Genomic DNA, 23,415 nt, shown 5'->3' on the forward strand with positions numbered 1-23,415 from the left:
GACTGTACCCTCTGCCTCCCGGGTTCCAGCAATTCTCCTGCCTCAGCCTCCCAAGTAGCTGAGATTACAGGTGCCTGCCACCACTCCCGGCTAATTTTTGTATTGTTAGTAGAGATGAGGTTTGACTATGTTGGCCAGGCTGGTCTCAAACTCCTGACCTCAGGTGATACACCTGCCTCGGCCTCCCAAAGTACTTGGATTACAGGTGTGAACCACCGCGCCCAACCAACTAAAAGATTCTTATAGGCTCAACAAAGATAGTTTCTTGTTCGTCTTTATTTTAGATGATCAGTGAGTGCTTTCTTAATACATTTTTTTGTTTGTTTGCCATTTGCTTTATAGCCACTGAGTCATCTGTTGAATGCCACCTGGAAGGTAACTATACTCCTGCCTTAGCAATGGATGTTTTAATGCCAAGGTAAGATGCAAATATTTACTTGCTTTGAAGACTCCAATTATATCCTTGTTTTAATCTGATTTATGGCTTCTAACAAACTTGAAGATTTCTGTGTTAAATATTGTTCAGTACTTAGCAATACATCAACCTTCTTAAGCTCTTTCTTGATACACAAATGATAGAAAGCTAAAAATCACATTTACAGATGAGTAAACTGAAGCTATAGAAGATAACTATTCCACTGATGACCACACAGCTAGTGAACAGAGCCAGGACTGAGTACCAACCCCAAAAGTCCCATGGCACCTGAATGACTAAGCACTGTGCCACTGTCTTGGTGAGGTGGCCCCTGAACAGCAATGAAGATTAATGGGCTCTAGCAGCTAAGCAACGACAGTCCCAAGCAATTGGTGACCAAACTTGCTATAGACAGTTTGTCAACTGGCTTGTCAACAGAATTTTAGTTCTCATTTCTCCAAGGAGAGGCACTTGCTCAAGATCAGGAGGTCATAACAGAAAACAAACCTTGGATACTCATGCTGTGGTAGCAGATGCTGGCTGAGGGCAAATATAAGGTTAACAGAAGTTTCTGGACAAGCTTACAAATATATGCCTCAATGTTACTGGCAACTGAGGGAAACATAATTGGCTTCCTTCAATGTTTGTAGAGACAGAAATAGTTCTCCCTGACTTCTCTTCCCAAGACTTTTCAACTGTTTTGTAAACATATATTTTCTTTGCTAAGTTTTTTTCCTGGAAAATATCTAGAGAAGTTTCTGTTTTCAGAAAGGCTGACTATAATGATCTCTTAAACTTATCCTGAGCTAACTATGTATTGGTTAACCCAAGCACAAAAGAAAGGAATTTAGCCTCAAAGCCTAGAAGGCTTTGACCTCACAATAATGGTAAAATAAGACGAATGACCTCACAATAACTGTAAAATAAGAATTAAACAGATATTGGTTGGAGTCCTGGATAGAGAGAAAAAAGAAGAAAAAATCCAGATTTGGCTTCTATAAATTGCAACATTCAATTGCTTCATAAATGAACATGGAGCAATTCTTTGCCCTGTGCAGAAAATAAATGGATCTTGATGAATAACTGTCTTATAATTATCTAAATCAGAAGGCAACTCTGGTTGTTGTTCAAAATGGGAAAAATATTAATTCAGTCCTAATATGTGGCATGAGCCTGTTCGCCAGAATTTGCCTTTATTCTGTCTCTACACCAGTTGTAAGGACTGCTAAAAGTTTGAGTGTTACCTTGCAGTGCTAAAAGTACAACTTAACATTGTTGTCTCAGGGTTACATAAACTTTTACTCTCTGCCAAGAGATGCTTTGAGTGTGCTCCTCAAACCCACTTATGAAGTATGTCATCAGTTTTAAGTAAGGATGAGAATAAAAGAAGGTTCAGCACCAAGTCCAGACTTCAGTGAAAGTTGTCTTCCACTTGGGAATTAATATCCAACATATCCAGTGATACGCAAAGTTACTGTGGCAAATATAGATTATGTATTAAGCCTATGGAAATCAGTAGGAGAATAATAGCATAGGCATCTAGGGTTTGGGAGCAAGTTCATATCTTCTTTAGAAGATAACTGTTGTTTTGGGACACAGCTTTCAACTTTTAGTCAACACTCACTCATCGAGGCTGAGAGTATATTCAATGATATTCAAAATTTCTGTGAAAAATATAACTACTGTATGAAGCCCCTGAAGATCCCCTGTAAAGTGTAACAACACAGCCTTCTATGCTTTGAGGCTAAATTCCTTTCTTTTGCTGATAAACATTGCTTTTTTGAGAAATATCCCTGGGCTTCTATTCAACCTTGGTAGCCACTCTAACAATAGGAAATTAGATAATCATGTACACTAAGATGTTTATCATAAATTGCCTGTATCTTTTCCACAAACTATAAGCTTGTACTTATGGAGAAGCAATCAGTCATCTAGTGAAAATGGGAGATAAAAGATCAGTTTGGAAGGTGCATGAATGCTTCAAGAGCTGGTGGCTCAAATTACATCAATACTAATCCCTGCCACATTGTCTGTCTTCCCTAATCCAGCCCTGTGGTCTCATGGATAGTTGCTTATGTCCCATTGACTGGGGATGAAAACGAATGTTTCTGGTTTATAGATAATATACGTCAATGCCAGTTATGAATAAAAGTGAATGCAGCAGACATACATCCTAATCCAGAAGTGGCTCTGAAGGACCGCAGGAAAGACAAATACATCTTTCTAGTAGAAATTCAAGTAGTACATCTGGTTTCCACTTAGTTTGAACTGAGAAATTGCTGTGAATAAAGAATGAAATTGATTCATGGGCAGTTTCATTTGTATACTAACCAAAGATCATCTTCTACAGAAGGGTCTTTCACTAATCAAGCGGACCAAATTACATATATTGTGCATATAATTCAGTCCCTCTCTTTTCCTTTTTTTTTTTTTTTTTTTTTGATATAGGGTCTTGCTCTGTCATCTGTGCTGGAGTGCAGTGGTGCAATCATTGCTCACTGTAGAGTTGACCTCCCAGGCTTAAGTGATCCTCCTACCTAAGCCTCTCAAGTATCTGGGACCATAGGCACACATCACCATGCCTGGCTGTTTTTTTTTTTTTTAATTATTATTATTTGTAGAAACAGGCTGTCGCTATGTTGCCCAGGCTAGTCTTGAACTCCTAAGTTCAAATGATCCACTCACCTTGGCCTTCAAAACGTTGGGATTATGAGATTACAGGCATGAGCCACCGCACTGGCCTCAGTTTCTTTTAAACGCCACCCTGTGCCTCTGCAACAAATCTATGTAAAAAATATTCATGACAATAGTGATTTAAGTACAGAATTTACCCTCACCAAGCTTACCTGATTTTTGCCATATCAAGTATCTAATCTGTCAATGGTAGAGAAAAACAACTTTTTCTATGTGGAACCATTTTTTGATGGTAGACTGGATGCATTAGAACAGCTATATCATGTAAGATACAGTTATTTATTCTCACAGAAACAGAAATATATTGTGGATATGTACTTACCTTTCCTGCCCATACACTTTGAAGCCTATTATCCATGAACTTATTAACTGCCTAGTTCACCATCATGGTATTGTACACACAATTGATTTTGATAAAGAAACAGATTTTACAGCATATATAGTAAAGCAATGGGCTCTGGTCCATAGAATTCGTAGGCCTTACCGAATGTCCCATTAGCCATAAGGAACTGGTTTGTTGGAATAAGCACATGTCTTTTGAAGACTCAAACAATGCATGTCAGTTGAGAGAAAAGATCCTTGAAGCATAGTGTTTTATCATATTCTGGGGGTCAATGGCTTGGCCCTCTGAAGGTCTGCTGAAAAATAAATGTGCGAAAGGCTGATTAGTTGGAGAAAAGGCATGAAAATTTACTTAACCTATATATATGGGAATTTTCAGAATAAAGACCCAAAGAGACAGGGAAAACTGTCTATTTTTATAACGAGGTTCAATAAAGTATGGCCAACCATGTAGAAATATGACTGGACAGGGCAGGGCACAGTGGCTCATGCCTGTAATCCCAGCAATTTGGGAGGCCAAGGCCGGCTGATCACGAGGTCAGGAGATTGAGACCATCCTGGCTAATATGGTGAAACCCGGTCTCTACTAAAAATACAGAAAATTAGCCAGGCTTGCTGGCAGGTGCCTGTAGTCCCAGCTACTCGGGAGGCTGAGGCAGGAGGATGGCATGAACCCAGGAGGTGGAGCTTGCAGTGAGCCGAGATCGTGCCACTGCACTCCAGCCTGGGCAACAGAGCGAGACTCTGTCTCAAAAAAAAAAAAAAAGAAAAAGAAAAGAAAAGAAATATGACTGGACAGAAAGTGTATTGTCTAATGCTAATAGATAGAGTGCGGGAAACCCAGAAGGTCCTATCTGTCTAGATTCTTCTTGGCGTCTCTGAGGTGTGGAGCAGAATCCTCTCTGGAATGGGGGTCTGAGTATGGGCAGGACTGTCTCTGGAATACGAGTCTTATAACTTATAGTCAAACAAGATAGGTCAGATGATTTCTTTATGGTCAGCTTTTACACAAAAAAAAGGTGGTGGGAAAGCGAGAGTAATGTTTTTAGGTTTTATGGCTAGTTTGGGAGTTCTTGTTTCTATGACCCACCTTAAGGAAAAGGCGTTCTAGTTTCTCTGGCTAGCCTTTAGAAGAGAATGAAACAGAGACTGGAGGGCGGGAGGAAGTCGAAGAAAAACTTTTGCTTCTGAGGTCTTCATTTTAGGCTATTATTTTCTAAGCCCCAACAATACAAACTGAAGTATATCCTTTGAATTAGCAACTGATATATGGTGCTGACTGTAACCCTCTGGCAATGAAGTAGTAAAAGTGGTCGTAGTAGTTTCTGTCGTGACTACACATAATGTCTCACTCAATTTTTTCCCCTTCATTCCACAAGTTTCAGCTCTGCTGGGGTGGAGATTTTGGTTCCTAAGAGGACTGTTTTCAGAAAGAAATTCCACTGAATTGGAAACAGAGCTTGCCATTCAGTTGTTTGCTTTTGTTGTTGTTGCTTGCTTTCTCTTTCTTTCTTTCTCCTTTCTTCTTTCTTTCTTTTTCTTTTCTTTTTTCTTTTTTCTTTCCTTTCTTTCTTTTTCTTTCTTTCTTTCTTTCTTTCTTTCTTTCTTTCTTTCTTTCCTTCTTTCTTTTTCTTTCCTTTTCTCTCTTTCTCTCATTCTTTCTCTCTATGATATTAAACCAGCAAACAAAAATGAGGGTTACTTGATTGTCTGGGTGACTGATTAAGATTACAAGGAGAATAGCATTGCTATTATTCAATAGGGGGTCTAGGAAGATTATGTCTGGAATCTCCGCAGGATGCCTCTTAGTACTTTACTGTTGAATAGTAAAAGTTAATATAAAATTACAGCAAACAAACAAAAAAAGAGCCATTACGGGTTCAGTGTCTTCGGGAATGAAGATTTTTGTCATTCTAGCAGGTAAAGACCTAGCCCTGCTGAGCTCTAATCTAAGAACAAAGGACATAAAAAATTGACTCTGTAATGGCAGATAAAGCATGGATTCATGAACACATTGAAGAAGGAGAATTATACCACTTATGTATATCTTCCCTAGCTTGTTATATGTGTGTTTATGTACATCTGTGTTTATTATATATTTTTTCTTTTTGTCTTTCCCTAATTATTTTATAAAATGATTGTTAGTGGCTATTTTATAACTTAGTCTGCAGGTAAAAAATACTCAGAAGAGACTGTGAATTAATGGGACAAACAGTTAACCTAGTCCAGAGATGGATACTGTAACTGTCTTCCAGACATGGATCTACTGAGTGAATATGGAAAGTTTGTATAATTTTGTGGAAAGTGGAAGAGTAATTTTGTTTGTACAAAGAAAAATTGCCTCTTGTTAGGAAAAATCATAGGTTGCTTTTGTTATTACAGTATGTGTGGATTCTGTACTAGACAATTACCTATTGGCTTTTACCTTTAAATTTACCCTGTTGTAGTCTGCTGTGCTAGTGATGGGATTTTGCGAACCACATTTACACTTTATCAGCTGGATCTTGTTTAGACTCTGCCAATACAGGATTTTAGAGAAAGAAAGGAAGGATAGAAGTGGAAGAGGGGACTTGATTCATACTTTTTATTTTCTATTCCTGTTAGACTCACCCTTGCAATGGTTCTCACCTTGGCAATGACAGTTGTTGCAAGTAAAAGCAGTCAATTTCAGCTTTCAGGCAGAAACAGCCTCACTGCATCTCCTCAGAGACACCAGAGTAGCTGGCTGACCCTTCATTGCTGAGGTCTAACTCTCTGCTCCATGAGGCCACTTCTCAATTATAAGAATTTCATAGATTTCCCGTTGTTTACTCATAGGGCTTGTGGCTATTCACTGCAATTATTAATTCTATAAAACCTCACTTTTATCCCAGGTATTTTTTAAATTGTCCATGCCTGATTAATGATTTTTATATCAAGTTATCTCCTGTTAAAATAATTCATATGGCTGGGTGTGGTGGCTCACGCCTGTAATCCCAGTACTTTGGGAGGCTGAGGCAGGCAGATCACTTGAGGTCAAGAGTTCGAGACCACCCTGGCAAACATGATAAAACCCCGTTTCTACTAAAAAATACAAAAATTAGCAGGCATTGTGGTGCATGCTCATAATCTCAGCTACTTGAGAGGTTGAGGCAGAAGGATACCTTGAACCTGGGAGGCGGAGTTGTAGTGAGTCAAGATGGTGCTACTGCACTCCAGCCTGTGCAACAGAACAGGACTCCATCTCAAAAATAAAATAACATAACATAAAATAAAATAATTCATATGATTTCTGCTTGTTGTCTGGACCCCAACTAATATAGACATTATACTAAGTATTACAAGTAAAATGATGAGGCAAAGTTTCTACCTATAGGATCACTATAAGGAAGGGAAGGGACAAGTAAACAGGGCACTATAATACAGCATGTTGTAAAGAAGCTTTGTTTTTAAAAAGCCTCAGAAGTAATATAAAACCATATTGAAATACTTGCATTCCTCTCACTGTTGTACTGTTTTCTCTACCTAGGACATTCATTCATTCATTCATTCAACTAATATTTATTCAGCACTCAGTATTTATTTGCAGGATTTCTGGGGATAAATTTTTAGCCAGAAAAAAAAATGAAAGAAAAAATATATTTCTGCTGTCATGTAGCTCATTATCTATAGCAGATGACTGATATTAAATAAACAATGACAGCAATCTATAATTACAAACTCCAAATCTACTAATGCTCTGAACAAAAAACATAGGGAGCTAGGGAAATATGCTACAGATGAGTTTCATATATTCTGGAGGGTCAGAACAGGATGAAATTCTTTATGAAATGGCAAGTGAACTGAAATTACAAGCTTTAAAGGAAGTTAATTATGAGAAAATATGTTTAAAAAATATCCCAACCTTAGGGGAGCAGCTTGTACAAAAGCCCTGAGTTAAAAACAGACACAACTAAGTGTAGGAAGTGAAAGCAAGGTATAAATACCCTATCTCTACACTTTCCTCTTTTCTTGCTCTCACTTAATTATTACCTGTTTATTTATTTTTACCCTCAGTTTTATTAAGGTTCAATTGGCACACAAAAAGCTGAACATAATAAGTGTATACTATTTAGTGAGTCTGAATACATGTACACACTCATGTTACTATTCCCATAATCAAGATAATAAATACATCCCTCAGCACCAAAGAATTTTTTGTGTCTCTTTGGGTCTTTTCTGTTCTAATTGTTTTTGACTTTACTTTGTCTTGGTATGGTAAGAACACATAACATGAGATCTATTCTTTTATTAAAAAATTAAGTGCACAATAAATAATTGTTATATATAGGCACTGTGCTGAACCACAGTTTTCTGGTAGTTAATTTGAATAACTGTTACTTTATATCTATTAAAAAGAAAACTCAGGCTGGGCGTGGTGGCTCACGCCTGTAATTCCAGTGCTTTGGGAGGCCGAGGCAAGCAGATCACCTGAGGTCAGGAGTTCAAGACCAGCCTGGCCAACATGGTGGAACCCCATCTCTATTAAAAATAATTTTTAAAAATTAGCTGGGTGTGGTGATGGGCGCCTGTAATCCCAGCTACTTGGGAAGCTGAGGCAGAAGAATCTCTGGAACCCGGGAGGCAAAGGTTGCAGTGAGCCGAGATCATGCCATTCACTCCAGCTTGTACAACAAGAGCAAAACTTCATCACAAAACAAAACAAAACAAAACAAAACAGCCTCCCCATATCTGTCTCATCTTATCCCCTGGTAAGCACCATTCTACTGTCTATTTTCTATAAGTCTGACTATTTTAGATGACTCATGTAAGAGGAACCATGCAACATTCATCTTTCTATGACTGACATTTCACCTAGCATTTTGTCTTCCATATTCATCTATGTCGTCATAGATGGTACAATTTTCTGCTTTTTTTGGTTGAATAATATTTTATTATCTGCATATATCCCATTTTTCTTTTTCCATTCATCAGCTGGTGCACATTGAATTATTTTCCTACCTTGGATATCATAAATAACGTCTCCATGAAGAGGGGAGTGGAGATATGTATTTAAGATTTGTATTTCAATTATTTTGGATATATAGCAAGCGATGGATTGCTGGATCAGTTCTATTTTTAATTTTTTTGAGGAACTTACATGCTGTTTGCCAAAGTAGCTGCACCATTTTATAGTCCTACCAACAGTGAACAAGGGTTCGAATTTCTTCATAACCTCCCCAATACTTATCTTTTTAAAAACTAATAACCATGCTAATAGTTGTGATGCAATATTTTGTGTATTTTACATTTGCATTTCTCTGATGACTCGTGATATTAAACATTTTTTACATACCCGTTGGTCATTTGTAAATCTTCTTTGAAGTCCTTTGCCCGTAATTTTTTTTTTCTATTTGGGGTCCTATGCTAACTTTTAAGCAGGTTATTTGTAATTTTGCTATTGAATTGCAATAGTTCATTACATATTTTGGAAATTAGCCCCTTACCAAATATACATTTTGAAGAGATTTTCTCCCATTTCATAGGTTGCCTATAACCAAAAGGTCTCATATCAATATATCATTGCTAATTTTTCACAGAGATGAAAAAGATTCTAAAATTCATATGGAACCAAAAAGACACCAATGGTCAAAGCAATTTTGTAAAAAAACCCAAAAGAATAAACGAGCAGAAAACAAAACTGGAGACATCATACTTCCTGATTTCAATACATCATAAAGCTATATTAATCAAAACAGTATGTGCTGCCATAAATGCAAAAACATACAACAATAGAACATAAAGAAGAGCTCAGAAATAAGCTCATGCATATATGGTTAACTAATCTTTGACAAGGGTGTCAAAAACATACAATGGGGAAGAGAGAGTCTCTTTAATAAATGATATTTGGACAACTGGATATAAACACACAGAAGCATAAAATTAGATCTTTAACTCTCATCATGTACAAAAATCAACTCAAAGTATTTTAAACACAAATGTAAAACTTGAAATTATAAATCTCCTACAAGAAAGCAGAGAGAAAAAAAAATCTCCTTGACATTGATATTACAATATTTTTTTGATATGACACTAACAGCAAAAGAGACAAAAACAAAAATATGTAAGTGGGACTACATCAAACCAAGAAGCTTCTGTCCTGCAAAGGAAACAATCAACAAAATAAAAAAGTAAACTATGGAATGGGAGAAAATGTTTGTAAACCATATGTCTGATAAGAGGTTAGTATCTGAAATATATAAGTGACTCATACAACTTAGTAGCAAAAAACAGGTAATCTGATTACAAAATGGGCAAAGGACCTGATTAGGCATTTTCCCAAATAAGATATTTGAGTGGCTGACACATATGTGAAAAGGTGCTCCACATTACTAACCACTGAGATCATCAGTGAAACAAATCAAAACCACAATGATACATCAACTCACATCTGTTAGGATGGCTATTATAAAAAAGACAAGACATAACAAAAGTCGATTAAGGATGTGGAGAAAAAAGAATTCTTGAGCACTATTGGTGGAAAGGTAAATTGGCACACCTATTATAGAAAACAGTATAAAGTTCTTCAAATAATTAAAAGTAGAATTACCATTAGATTCAGCAAGCTCACTTCTGATTATACAACTGAGGAAAATGAAATAAGTACCCCGGGGTGATATCTGCACTCCCATGTGCATTGCAGCATTATTCACAATAGGGAAAAATGGAAAACAGAAACAACCTGTCTATTTACAGATGAATGGAAAAAGAAAATTGGTATATATGCACAATAAAATACTATTCAGCTTTAAAAAGAAAGTGCTCAATTTGTGACAACGTGGATGAACCTGGATGGGTGTTATGCTAAGTGAAATAAGTCAGGCAGAGACTGGCAACTATTATGTGATATCTCTTATATGTGGATTTTTTTTTAAAGATCAATTAACAAAAACAAACTGTAGAATGGTGGTTTCCAGGGTCAGGGGAGTTGGAAAAATGGAAAGATGTTTGTCAAAAGCTACAAACTTTAAGTATAAGACTAATAAGTTCTTATGATCTAATGTACAACATGGTGATTGTAGCTAATAACATTGTCTTATATACTTGAAATTTGCTAACAAAGGAGATTTTAAGCATTCACACCAAAAGAAGTATGTGAAATGATAGATGTGTTAACTAACTTGATTATGGTAATTATTTTACACTGTATACGTATGACAATTTATCATATTGTACACTTCAGATATACAGTCATATTAATTATAACTCAATACATCTGGAGAAAAATATTTAATATTAAGTAAGTAAGAAGCCTTTGTGTGCAAAACAAAAAGTGAAAAGTTCTTGACTTTCTCCAACTAATGTCAACCATAAAACTACAATGGTAAATATGAAGGGCATATCAAATAAATATATTTTTTGAATAAAAAAACATTTGATTTTCCTGAACCAATGTCAATAATCTTTCCCCTTACATATACCTCTAGCAGTTTTAGAGTTTCAGATCTTAAATTTAAGTCTTTAGTTAGTGTTAATGTTTGTGCATGGTGTAACATAAGGGTTCAACTTCATGCTTTGGAATTTGGATGTCCAGTTTTTCTAGAACCATTTATTGAAGAGACATCACTTCTTCATTGTGTAGTCTTAGTACCCTTGTTGAAGTTCAGTTGACCACATATGTATAGGTATAAAACCAGCATCACTTTGATCCCAAAGCCAGACAAAGACATCACAAGAAAAGAAAAATACAAGCCAATATCTCTGATGAACATAGATGCAAAAATTTTCAACAGCGTATTAGCAAATCAAATTCAATAGCACATTAGGAAGATCATATACTACTGCTCTCTCTATGGAGTAGCTCTTTTTTTTATTTTTTGAGATGGAGTCTCACTCTGTTGCCAGGCTGGAGTGTAGTGGCACGATCTCCGCTCACTGCAACCTCTGCCTCCCGGGTTCAAGCGATTCTCCTGCCTCAGCCTCCTTTGTAGCTGGGACAACAGCCGCAGGTGACCACGCCCAGCTAATTTTTGTATTTTTAGTAGAGACGGGGTTTCACCATGTTGGACAGGATGGTGTTAATCTCTTGACCTCATGATCCACTCGCCTTAGCCTCCCAAAATGCTGGGATTACAGGCATGAGCCACCGCGCCCGGCCAGAGTAGCTCTCCTTTTGTTTCTTTACTTCTCTAATAAACTTGCTTTCGCTTAAAAAAAAAAAAAGATCATATACCATCACCAACTACAAATTTTCTCTGAGATGCAAGGATGATTTAACACTTGTAAATCATTCAGTATGATAAACTCCTTTAACAGAACAAAAGACAAATAACAAACATGATTATCTCAATAGATGCAGAAAAATAATTTGACAAAATTCAACACCCTTTAATGATAAAAATCATTAACAAAAAAGCATAGAAGGAACTCATCTAAAAACAATAAAAAGCATATATAAAATGTCCATAACTAACATCATACTTAATGGTAAAAACTGAAAGCTTTTTCTCTGAGCTATGAAACAAGTCAAGTATGCCCACTCTTGCCATGTCTACTTAATATACTGGAAGTACTGAAATTCTAAGCCAGAGCAATTAATCAAGAAAATTAAATAAAATATATTCAAATCAGAAAGGAAGAAATAAAATGATCTCTATTTGCAGATACCATGACCTTACATATAGAAAGCCCTAAAGACTCTTTACAAAAACTGTTAGAACTAGTAAATGAATTCAGTAAATTTGCAGGATACAAAAAAATAAACACACAAAAATCAGTTGTTTCTATACACCAACCATTAAGAATCTGAAAGAAAATAATCTCATTCACAATAGCACCAAAAGAAATAAAATACTTAGGAATAAATCTAAGCAAGAGGTAAAAGACTTGTATGGAAACCACAAAACACTCATTAAAGCAATTAAAACAGATACAAATAAATGAAAAGTCATCCTGCATTTATGGATTAGAAAAAGCAGTATTTAAAATGTCCGTATTTCCCCAAGTGATCTAAAAATTCAGTGCAGTTCCTACTCAAATTTCAGAGACATTTTGTACAGAAATAGAAAAAAATAGAAAAACATTTATAAAAGGTATATGGAAAACCAAAAGGCCCTGAATAACAAAAGCAATTTTAATCAAGAAGAACAATGCTGGAAATATCACACTCTCTGCCTTCTAAATGTATTATAAAGCTACAGTAATTAAAACAGTATGGAAATAGCATAAAATAGACATAAAGATCAATGGAACAAAGTACTATCTATTAACAATTTTTTGAGCAATTTCAATGTCACTTTTTCTAGAAAATATTGTCTGACATCCTACCCACCCTAGTTCTGTACTTAAGTCTAGAACCACCCACTTATGTGCTCACCTAAATTTCTACCTCATTACTATGACATTTCAGCATGCAAAGTGTTTGTATAATTATGTCTCTAACTGCATAGTCAATCAAGCCCAGCGCCTGATACATAGGTATATTTTCCTAAACATCAGACATTCCAGTAACATTTCATGATTTTTTATACATCCAAGTTTACATACACTATAATTCCCTATTTTTAAAAATTTTGACTCATTACTGAAATATTTATTTTAAAACATATTATAATTGCTAATTGTACATACATAGTAATATAAAAAGCAAAGGGATAATCAAAAAGCAAAAACAATAAAATATTATATATATAATTTTTACTAAAACATGAATAATAACTTGAAGCAAAGTACACATTACATACATGATAAGACTCCCTCAAGGAAAATAATAAAACAGTTTATAATCAGTAGAGAATAAATGGATTTTCACACTACATGATGGTAAATCCAAACTACGAAATACTGGTTAAGATGTTCTTTGACTCAGATGCCAGATTTTTTATTTAAATTAGCAACACATTTGTAGCACAATAATCAATTGTGTTTTTAATGAATTTCACTGGGTATCCAAGTGATGAGAATTTGGGTGAAAATTCTATCATCTACCTATCTGGATTAAAAGTTCATATATATCCCAGGAAATGAGATTAAAGAAAAGAACATAGGAATGGAATATTTCTCCTTCTTTTCCTGTTATATACATTGTCTTTTCATATCACATCCTGAGGAAAGAAAACCTATAGGAGTCTGAGATTAGGGCAAATATCCTTAGGCACCTCTGAGCCACCTATCATCTTGAGCAGCTTTGAAAGCTAAAGAACACAGTTCTTGGCATCAGTCGTGCCATCACAGCATAGTCTCAGTACTCATTTTACAGAGCTATAATGCTAACCTATGATCAAAGAGAAAAAGATATTTCTGCATCTGTAACCTCTTAATTGGCCTTCATCAGAATTATGCAGGCTAGATGTGAGAGGAAAGAATGCATCCTGAAGACAAAGCTATATCTTGACTGGACTTCAAAGGAAAGAAAGCATAGAATGAAAGAGATCAAGGCTGGAAACCAATAGACCAGTTTGACAGTTATTAATAACAACAATAATAAAGCATCTACTTTGATCCAGACATTTTTCTAGGTAGTTTGCAGTTAATGCTGAAAAAATCCCAAATAATTGATTTTCAGTATTATTCCTACTTTGCAGATGACCAAACAATGACACTCAAAGTTACACAGTAACTATGGGGATGAAGATGCCTGCAATCTGGCAGGCAGAGCCCCTACTTACTTCCACTTGCTATTCTTGAGCATTCTCAGGATGGTGTCCCATACTGCGCTAGTAGTGCTAGTGAAGGACGGAAGTGTAGAACCATAATTAATATAATAAAATGAAACAATAAGTCTTAAGCAGTATTTGTATGTCTGAGTTTTATTCTTTCATAACGTGTATAGATTTCAACTGAAGCGAGAGATTTGATTTAGTGAAAAGCTACTGAATGAATTAGCTCTTAATCTATGGTAATTGTTTCTTTGAATCTGAATTTTTCACTAGCCAATACCTTCCTGATAAACTCAACACAATCTCTAAACTAGTAAAAATATTTCCTGGCATTCCAAGTATTCTCTATAATATTCCGTGGTTAGAGAGTTTGCACCAGGCATAAAAGTATACAGCTTAAACTATGATTTCTGTAATGTGGTAACGTGGTTTTACAGGAAAATCTCTGGCTTATTGAAATTCTAATATGACATGTGTTCAGATTAATGCATTTCATGATCTGAAGTAAAGCACAACTTCTGAAAACCTAAAATAAAACTATCAAGTACTTTTAAAAAATAGCTAACACCATTCAGAAGCTAATTTAACAATTACCATTACTTTATTACATGGTTATACAGATTAAATCACTTAACCTCTTGTCATGGTTTCTAATCTCTAAAATGTGATATTCCAGTTATATACTGACAATGTTGAAAAATTCTCATATTAAATTTAATTAGCTTTCTCTACTTCTGAAGAACCAGGAATGTGTTACTAACATGCAGAAATCTGCAGGACATGATGAAAAAAATAAGTCATGAAGACTAAAAGCGAAAGAATGATAGGAATGTATCCCTATTTGCCTGACTTAATAGAATAATAACAAAAGTGCCTGTGTAACATGTTTTCAAAATGTGATCTTTTGAAGGAGTCAGATAATAAGAATTAGTTTTATACTGTAATAATCTGTAATCTTTTCATTGTTTTTTTTGCTGTGTTTCCATCAGCTCTTACTATATTATTATCAAATATTTTCTAAAAATATATTTAAGAAAAGGAGATGATTTTAAACTCTGAAGAATTTAAGGGGTGATTTCTGTACTAAATATATATATGTAGTTTTAATGCATGTAGTATGCCTGATAGATTACTAAGAGCTGGATAAACAGAGGTTAATGAAATAGACTTAATTTATGATTCATAGAACTTATAGTCTAATGTGAGAAATATACACAGAAGTAAATAATTAAGCACAGAAATAAATATGTAAATGTAACAGATGGCACCACACTCTGATGCTGTGAAAGAAACAGTGCAGAGATTTAAAAATGTGGGGAGTAGGAGATTATTTAGGTAGGATGGTCAGAAAAGGATTTCTTTGGAGAGGAAATCGAAGATAAGCATTAGAAGACAGGAGAAACCAATGATGGGACAGAAAAAGAAAAATATATTTAAAGAAGATGGCATGGAATATAAAATACTACAGGCAGAAGGGAGAATGCTATATAGAAAAATTGAGTGGCATTTAGTGTGATAAAATCTCAGTAAGGAGTATTATAGAAGACAAAGAAAGAAGGGAAGTGAAATAGGCCAGCTTAACCATGTAAGAATTTCTGTCTGCAGTAAGATAGTTTGCATTTTATTTGTTACACACTGGGAATTTTTGAAGCATCACATACCTGGATATAATATTGTTTCATTTATTTAAAAAAAATGGCTCCTTTTCCTTTGTGAGAACTAGCTCAGAGAAGTTAATACAGGAAGCTGAAGACATGAGGTAAAGCAAGGGCCTAGTATTTGGAAGATAATAAAATAACCCATGTGATGACAAAGGAGAAAGAAAATGAAGAAATACACATAAAATTTTATGAAATAATGGATTTAGAAATAAAAGATGAGGAAGAGATCACAAATAATAGCAAGAGCTCAAAACTGAGCAAGTGGAAGCATGTAATTTAAAGGCATGTTAAGAAAATGAAGATGAGGTAACTGAGAGAATAGTGAGACAGAAGAAAAGGGACAATAATAAACCATAGATAGAGAAGGAGGATGAGTGAAAGGCTTTGAGCAGGCTGTTGCTCCTGAAGTCAAGAGAAGAGGGTACCTTCAGAAATATGGATGGCCCTTCTGTAGCAGTCACATCAGAGGTTAAATAAGGTAAGTGCAGTAAGGCTCCACCACACCTGACAACATGAAAATGATTGGCATCCATGTAAATAAGAATTACTGTGGCAGTATGGAGTAGACTGCAGACTGTCCGAACTTGAAGAATTAATGAGAAGTGAGGAACTGGATAAGTTCTGTAGACAACTCTTTAAGAACTTCGGCTGTAAATGTTTCTTTAACTGTAAATGTTTCCAGGTTGATACTACTTGAAAAAGAATGAGAGGTCATTGTGGTTATTTTTAAAGATGTTAAAGGATCTATCAGTGAGCTAGGTAGAGTGTCAAAGAGAGAAAATGACTGAAGAAAGAGTAAAATCTTAGAAGATATGAGAGGAGAAGAGAGAAAATTCAGGTTTAATCTGAGAGTCTGGCCCTTGATAGGAGGACGAGGAGTGCCTAGGTTGTAACAGGAGAGTACAGAATAAGATGGTTGCAGGTATGTTTGGAGATTTGGCAGTCACAATTTAAGAGACTACTTACATGATAATTTATATTTTTTTAAGAATGCAAAATGAGCAAAGGTTAATCTGCTGAACATTACCAATGAGGAAATGGTAATTTTGGAAATAGAGGAAAAGACTGAAACTGTCATTTTTGGGAGTAATACTAAAGTAAGCATTCTAGAAATCTAGTTTATGAATGCTGAGCAGTGTTGAGGAAACATTTTACATTCGAAATTTTTAATTTAAAGTCTAGTCAGCCTGTCCCATGGAATGATATTTTTTAGCAGTGCCAATTTTTACATGCTGGGAATGTACAGTTCAAATTAAATCAGGGTTATAGTGTTGCCAGGTGAATATGTTAGATAAAGAGTGTCACATCATTTACATATTTTAATAAAGTAATAGTAATTATGAATGATGAATAATGGATCATTAGCTGGACAAGCAAAACTAGAAAGCCTAAGAAGCCTTAAAGTGTTTAGGGAGTGTTAGAATTAATTAATATTTATAAAAAAGCAAAGTAATTTTGGCAAACAATTTCTTCATCTGGTGCACACATAGGGAGGTAAGCTTTGGTAAGAGGGAAATGGTAGAGATTCTAGATACAACAGAGTTTCAGTGAAAATAAATTTCAAAGAAATGGTCATGGAAATGGATGGTTTTGAGAGAGTAAAGGGAAAGATCGTGGAAAATGAGGAAGGCAGGAAAATTACATGTCAGCGGATAATGATGATAGTCAGGGTTGGAGCATAAATATGAGTCAGAAACTGAATTTTCAGTAAACTAGGGCAGTATCCAAGAGGGCAGAAATGAGAGTAGTGAATAGTAGACTTGAGTAGTTCATTGGTATATTGAAACATAAAAGTAAAGGAGCAATAATTTTGGGGAGGGAAGGAGCATGCTAACACCCTGTAGGCAATGATGGGGAACAAAAAATATCCACCAATCACAGACCTTTTGGTCCTAATTATAATAGTAGAAGTAATTACAATAATAAACATAAGTACCATTCAATCTTTTCTATGTGCAAATACAGTGTTAGCCACTTTAGTGTGTTGTTTAATTTAACCATCAAGATAGGGTAAGTTAACCGTTATTATTTATGCCTTGCAGATGAGCACTGAGTGAAGATTGGTGATGTCAAATAACTAAGTTTTCCTCTTAGTTATTAAATATATAGGTGTAGCTCAAGGATTTTAACAAGAATCTCTTTGACATCTACAGCATAACTCTACCACCCACAAAAGTCATGTGAACTACTGAAAAGAAAAATAATTTAATAGTACTTTAATTGTAGTCCTAACTATGATTTAAACTTTACTGAGTCTGAAGTATTAGCGATCTGGCAAACCCCTTGAGTCTTCTTACATGAGTTGATTTGTGCACATTAATTATTAGATAGCCAATTCAGGGCATTTTGAGTGAAATTTCTAGGGTTTTAAATCTTGGAAGTTTCCAGGAAGATGAAAAGATGATTATGGCGTCTGTTCTTACAGACTAGTTCTAAGGTCCTTCAGATCGAGGGACTGTTGTCCCATTTCAAAGCTAAATCTTCCCTCTGGTGAAGGAGAGACTGCAGGGACACTAGTGCCCTTTGTTGTACCCTAAAGATTATACAATCTGGAAAGCAGTGTAGCAGAGCATCCTGAGAGTAACATTCCCACCGAGGGCCCCAGTAGGATTGAATTTGGAGCCAGCAGGCAGAATTAAGGAATGATGTACAGCAGAGCTTCTCACTCTTAGCACTATTGACATTTTGCGCTGGAAACACTTCGTAGTGGGAGGTTTCCCTGTGTGTGACAGAATGTTTAGCAGATCTCTGAAACATGTCCACTGGTGCTAGTTGAACCCTTCCTTCCTCTGGTTGTGAAAATCAAAATGTATCTAAACATTGCCACATGTCCCTGAGGGGACAAAATCATGCCCCCCAGGCTAAAATCCCTGAGCTAGACCAACTATGAGGGGAATATTGGGAGGAAGCGCAGGACACACAGATGACAGTGAAAACCCAGAAATACATTGATGATAATAATGGATAATAGCACTGTAGCTTTTTACGAGGAAGAACAGAATCAATGAAGTTTAGGTACTTATTTTAATCATCTTATTACACTGTAATATTTGAAATAGATAACATTTGGGCTGCATGCTATATTCAACCTGTTAATATTTCATTTGCTATAACTATGGGAGGTAAATTCAATTCTTCAATTCAATGAACTCACTGATATCCCAGAGCCAGCCATTATAAAATGAAAGGGGCTCTCTTTCTTTATGTTATAAGAGAGAACAACAACATAAATCATAAATTCATCTGTGATTTGGTTAAAAAGAGAAAAATAAAATAAGTTAAACTGAAGAGCCAATAGTAAAACTACGTAGTGCTTACTATATGCCAGGTATTTTTCTATGTGCTTTATGTACAGGAATGCATAAACCCTGCAACAACCCTCTAAGGTGGGCACTATTATTGTGCCATTTTTCATATGAGGAACTATCAGGGAATAAGAAAGTTGTATTGGTAGGCATGACCAGTAAACACACTGAGCAGTAAATAAAAAGGAACAAAAGCTTATGACAGACATTAAGACACGATGGTAAATTGGCATGCATATGATCTTAATAAGACTTGTATTTATGTGTTTTTCTGACGAAATGGTGCTCACAATTATTTTAATTCTTATAATTACCTTAATTTAACTTATTAGGCAATTGGTTAAAATTTATAAAATAATGGATAGAATATTTTAGTCACAATAGCTCCTCTTGCTACAAAGTTCAATACTATGTATTCTGTACAAAATATTTTTGATTGAACTTATTGATTATTTTCCCAATAATCCCAAACACAAATTAATTGTTCCATGAAACCAAAACAAGTATGTGTTAACTTTGGTTAATATTATTTTAAAAGAACTGTCTGTAATCAATATATTATTTTTGTCCTAGCAGATAATGACCCACTTTTCTCTCGCTTTGTGAAGGCAAATTTTACCACTCTTTATTTCAAATAGAAGCATCTGAACCATTAAAGTTAAATGAAATAAATACTAATTTTCTAAAAAAAAAAACTATAAATATGAATGAGACTTATTTTCATTATTTCTAGAATCCCTGTTTTACCAGTACCAAAACTAATATGAAGTGGTCCAAACAGAATTTGTCGAGCTTCCAGATTGCAAATATTTGAGAAAAAAATATATCTCATTTACTCAGCGAATAGTCTATAAATTGGACATTCACAGAGGCACAAGATCATTAACTATCCTTTCAGAAGTCAATTTTGTGCTTCCTAAATTAGATCTGGAGCTGGGCTATTTTGGGATGGCAGGCTGGGAATAATACACAGATTTTGTGAAATCAGGTTTAGCCCATTTTCAGCTAAATCACATTCAATTCAATAACAACCACTGAAAACAAAGAAGAGTCAATAAAAATGACTTGCAAAAAACTCCTCTGTAGATATTACTACTAAGCTTTCAAAAGGTTTTATACAATGAAGTTACAGATAATCATAATTGATCAAACTTTGCCTCTGGAACTTTTCACACAAAAGAAAATCAATGGAATTTTGTGTGTGCATGTGTTCAATATGTTCCTAGCATTTGTTTCAGTTTTTTATTCTGCATTTAGGTGTGGTTTGCCTGGGTCTTTGCATGATTGTAAATGTATAAAGTTTGAAAGTAAAAAGCTGTGCTTTACTAAAGAAGGTTGTTTATTATTTATTATGTTTCTGTCAATCAACTATAGGCACAGCAATATGATCATTTTAATATTCAGCCTCTGCATTCTGATAAGAAAAAACAAAAGCAGACATTGTTTTATGTTTCTATTCCTGTCAAAAAAAAATCATAAAACTGGTATTCCCCATTCAAACTGATCATTTCCTTGTTTAAAAATGATGCTGTTTTAATCCACCCTACAGTAAAATCTCTTGGTCATGAACATGGCTTTAAATTTATTGTGCAGGACACCTATAATATCCTTTACATGGTGTTCCTTCAACTGCTGATGCTTGTCACCTGACAAGGTAGTGGTTGCTAAGGTAAATGCAGTTTTGTATCTCCTATAGACACAATACTACTTGTATCATTAATGTTTCATAATAAAAAAATTGTTTCGTATGTTACATTTTATCTTAATTTATGATTTAAAATAAAAACAAATAAATTCAATGATATCTATGCTAGCTAATAAAGATACATATAGTTTTTAGATTACTGTTATACTAAAACTTTTTTGCTGAGTATTTTAAGTTGAATTCAGTTTTGAGGAAAGAGTTATCTTGAAACATAACAGGGGACTAGGCAAAAACAATCAGCGATGATTATAAAGGTCAGCACTAGACAAACTTGTATAAGTAGAAGGTACACAACTGTTTAAAATGATTTGAGGCTGGGGAAGCAGGAGAACCCAGAAAATGTGATGAGAAATGGTCTAATATTTAAACTGCACCATATACCAGGTATTTTTATCCCCCTAATGACCATACCCCGGAAGTCATTCATAAGACTCCAGAAGTCCTCTATAGCTTGACATAAGTAACATATGCCATTAATCAGGATTGGGAAGAAAGAAAATAAGACAGAAGTTATAGTTTGGATAATAGAGATCTACCTAAGGGATGATTGAGGGTTTTTGTTATAACCTAAACATGCTTAATACTTAAGCGTATATTTGAATTCCATCTAGGCTGTCATCCAAGAAATTAAAAAGGAGGGGAAATTACATTTTGAGGGCACCAGGAGATTGGGAGAAATTGACTAGGACATGTACTGAGCACTAAAGGCAGACACCTAGAAACTGAAATGCTAGGGCTTAAATATCCGGTAGCAGAGTTACAATCCATACTGAATACCTGTCAGGTTGCATCAGAAGTGGGAAAGGAACCAATAAAGGAATAGGAGCAGATAAGCATGAAGAGTCAGAAAACAAGTTACTATTTTGTCACGAGGACTTGCCATTACAACTGCAAAAGTAATTATAAAATGCATGATAATAGAAATTACTGATTTTTTAACAATTACTTCAACATTACAGAACACTTCTATATAATACATATTGCAGCATATCTAAATCTATCATCTATCTATCTATCTATCTAAGAAAGAGACAGACAGACATATAAACAGAGAGATATACAATTACTAAGATGTATTAGTATATGAGCTGCTTTTAGGGAGCTGAATAAAAATACTTGTATTTTGATATCAGATAAACATGGATCTAAATACAGTATAAAATGATAAATACTTTAATCTTTTTGAGCATATTTTTCTCAACACCATAATGATGCATTACCTTATTTGCAAATTTGTTGTGTGATGAAATACTTAAGTCTTTACTTCCAGGTTTGGATTGAAATTCTTAACCCCCAAAAAACAAATTATAAAAAAATTACCTTTTTAAAGTAATTATGAAAAGGACTGGCTCTCAACCAATCGGTCTACCCATCTTTGTGGTTTCATATAAACCTAAACTATATAAACATGTTAAATAATTGATGGAACCTTGGGACACAATCACAGACTTTATTTTCATTCTATTTAGTTTATTAACATTTCTTAAGCCACACCTACTCAGGCAGACACTTAGTTGTTTTCACTGTCTTTACGGTGATCACAGTACTAAAATGAAATTAATGCTATTTTGTAATTGCTGGAAGTATTATTTTAATTTTTTATATGGTTTAGCTTGGAAAAAACACAGGTGATGCAAATCATAGAATGGGTCAATTAATAAATGAATGAGTGAATGGTATGCTTTACTTCTAAACCAGATAATAAAAATCATATGTCTACATCTGACTTAGACATGTTATCTGGTTATAATGTAAAAATTATAGTCATGATACCATCAGTGGTTTCACTCTTGGAATGTGATTTCATAATTAGAAAATATATTATTATAATGCAATTATCCTATATCTTAATGAGATTTCCTTTTACTCTTATGTCATCATTTAAACTGTATTTACAATATTGCCTGAAAAAGTGACAGTCAACTTTTGTTAAATGTTGTTCAGTTTTAAAGAGAACTCTATCATACCTTAGCTTAAATAAACTAGATCCATATTACCAAAACTAAAGTTTCTGTTTTATTTTATTCCCACAATAATCCTGAAGAGATTTTAAAGCACCTAATTTCCTTTTACCTATATTTACTCAGCCTTGAATTTTGAGGGTATATTCAATGAAAATAATTTAGTGCTTACCTCTCTTAAAGTTGACATAGTTCCTATTTTTCTAAGTTCAGCTTCTACTTTTAGTTTTTCTTAAGGCTGCTTAAATGTGTGAAGTTTTAACTCCTCACACATTTAGTTTGTAAGGAGTTTGAATTGAATACTCTTTTAATTATAGCTGTAAATTCTGCATATACATGTTTTATACTCATTTTATGAAATTCCCTTGAATAATTGTTCTCTCACTGGGACAAAGTTATATCTTCTAAAGTGCTACCACTTATTATTCTTTTTGATTTGTATAATCTGTATCTCTAAACAATGTCCCTATTTTATAACAACTTCAACTTCTTCCTTCATTGCTTTCAGTGGTTCTGGTCAGGACATAGAATTTAGGAACTAGTAGTGTAGGAGATGTGTTTCTTTCTAATTGCAGGCTTGTGTTTTTAAGTTAAATGGGTGGCTTATCTTACTTCTGAAACTCAAAAATGACAGTTTTTAAAGCAAATTACTCGCTATTAGAACTAAAATACTGGTTAGTAATGAGAAAAACAAAATGAAAAATGACCAGAAAGTA

The 23,415-nt window shown here is 34.6% G+C and overlaps 1 long non-coding RNA gene across 3 annotated transcripts in view; it reads right to left on the reverse strand.

Annotated features, from left to right (window-relative positions):
• Window positions 1-2,829: 2,829 nt before the first annotated feature.
• LOC134759896 (uncharacterized) overlaps window positions 2,830-23,415 on the reverse strand; it is a 132,244-nt gene continuing 111,658 nt past the window's right edge. Inside the window, exons 3-5 of one of the 3 annotated variants that reach the window (XR_010136793.1) lie at window positions 4,542-5,116; window positions 3,594-3,744; window positions 2,830-3,198 (exon numbers count right to left, since the gene is read on the reverse strand). This is a non-coding gene — a long non-coding RNA (uncharacterized LOC134759896). Of the gene's footprint in view, window positions 3,748-4,541; window positions 5,117-23,415 lie in introns of all 3 variants that reach the window. The other 2 variants (XR_010136791.1, XR_010136792.1) reach the window with 2 other exon arrangements.

This window comes from Pongo abelii, chromosome 14, assembly GCF_028885655.2.
Source record: "Pongo abelii isolate AG06213 chromosome 14, NHGRI_mPonAbe1-v2.0_pri, whole genome shotgun sequence".
NCBI classification, from domain to species: domain Eukaryota; kingdom Metazoa; phylum Chordata; class Mammalia; order Primates; family Hominidae; genus Pongo; species Pongo abelii.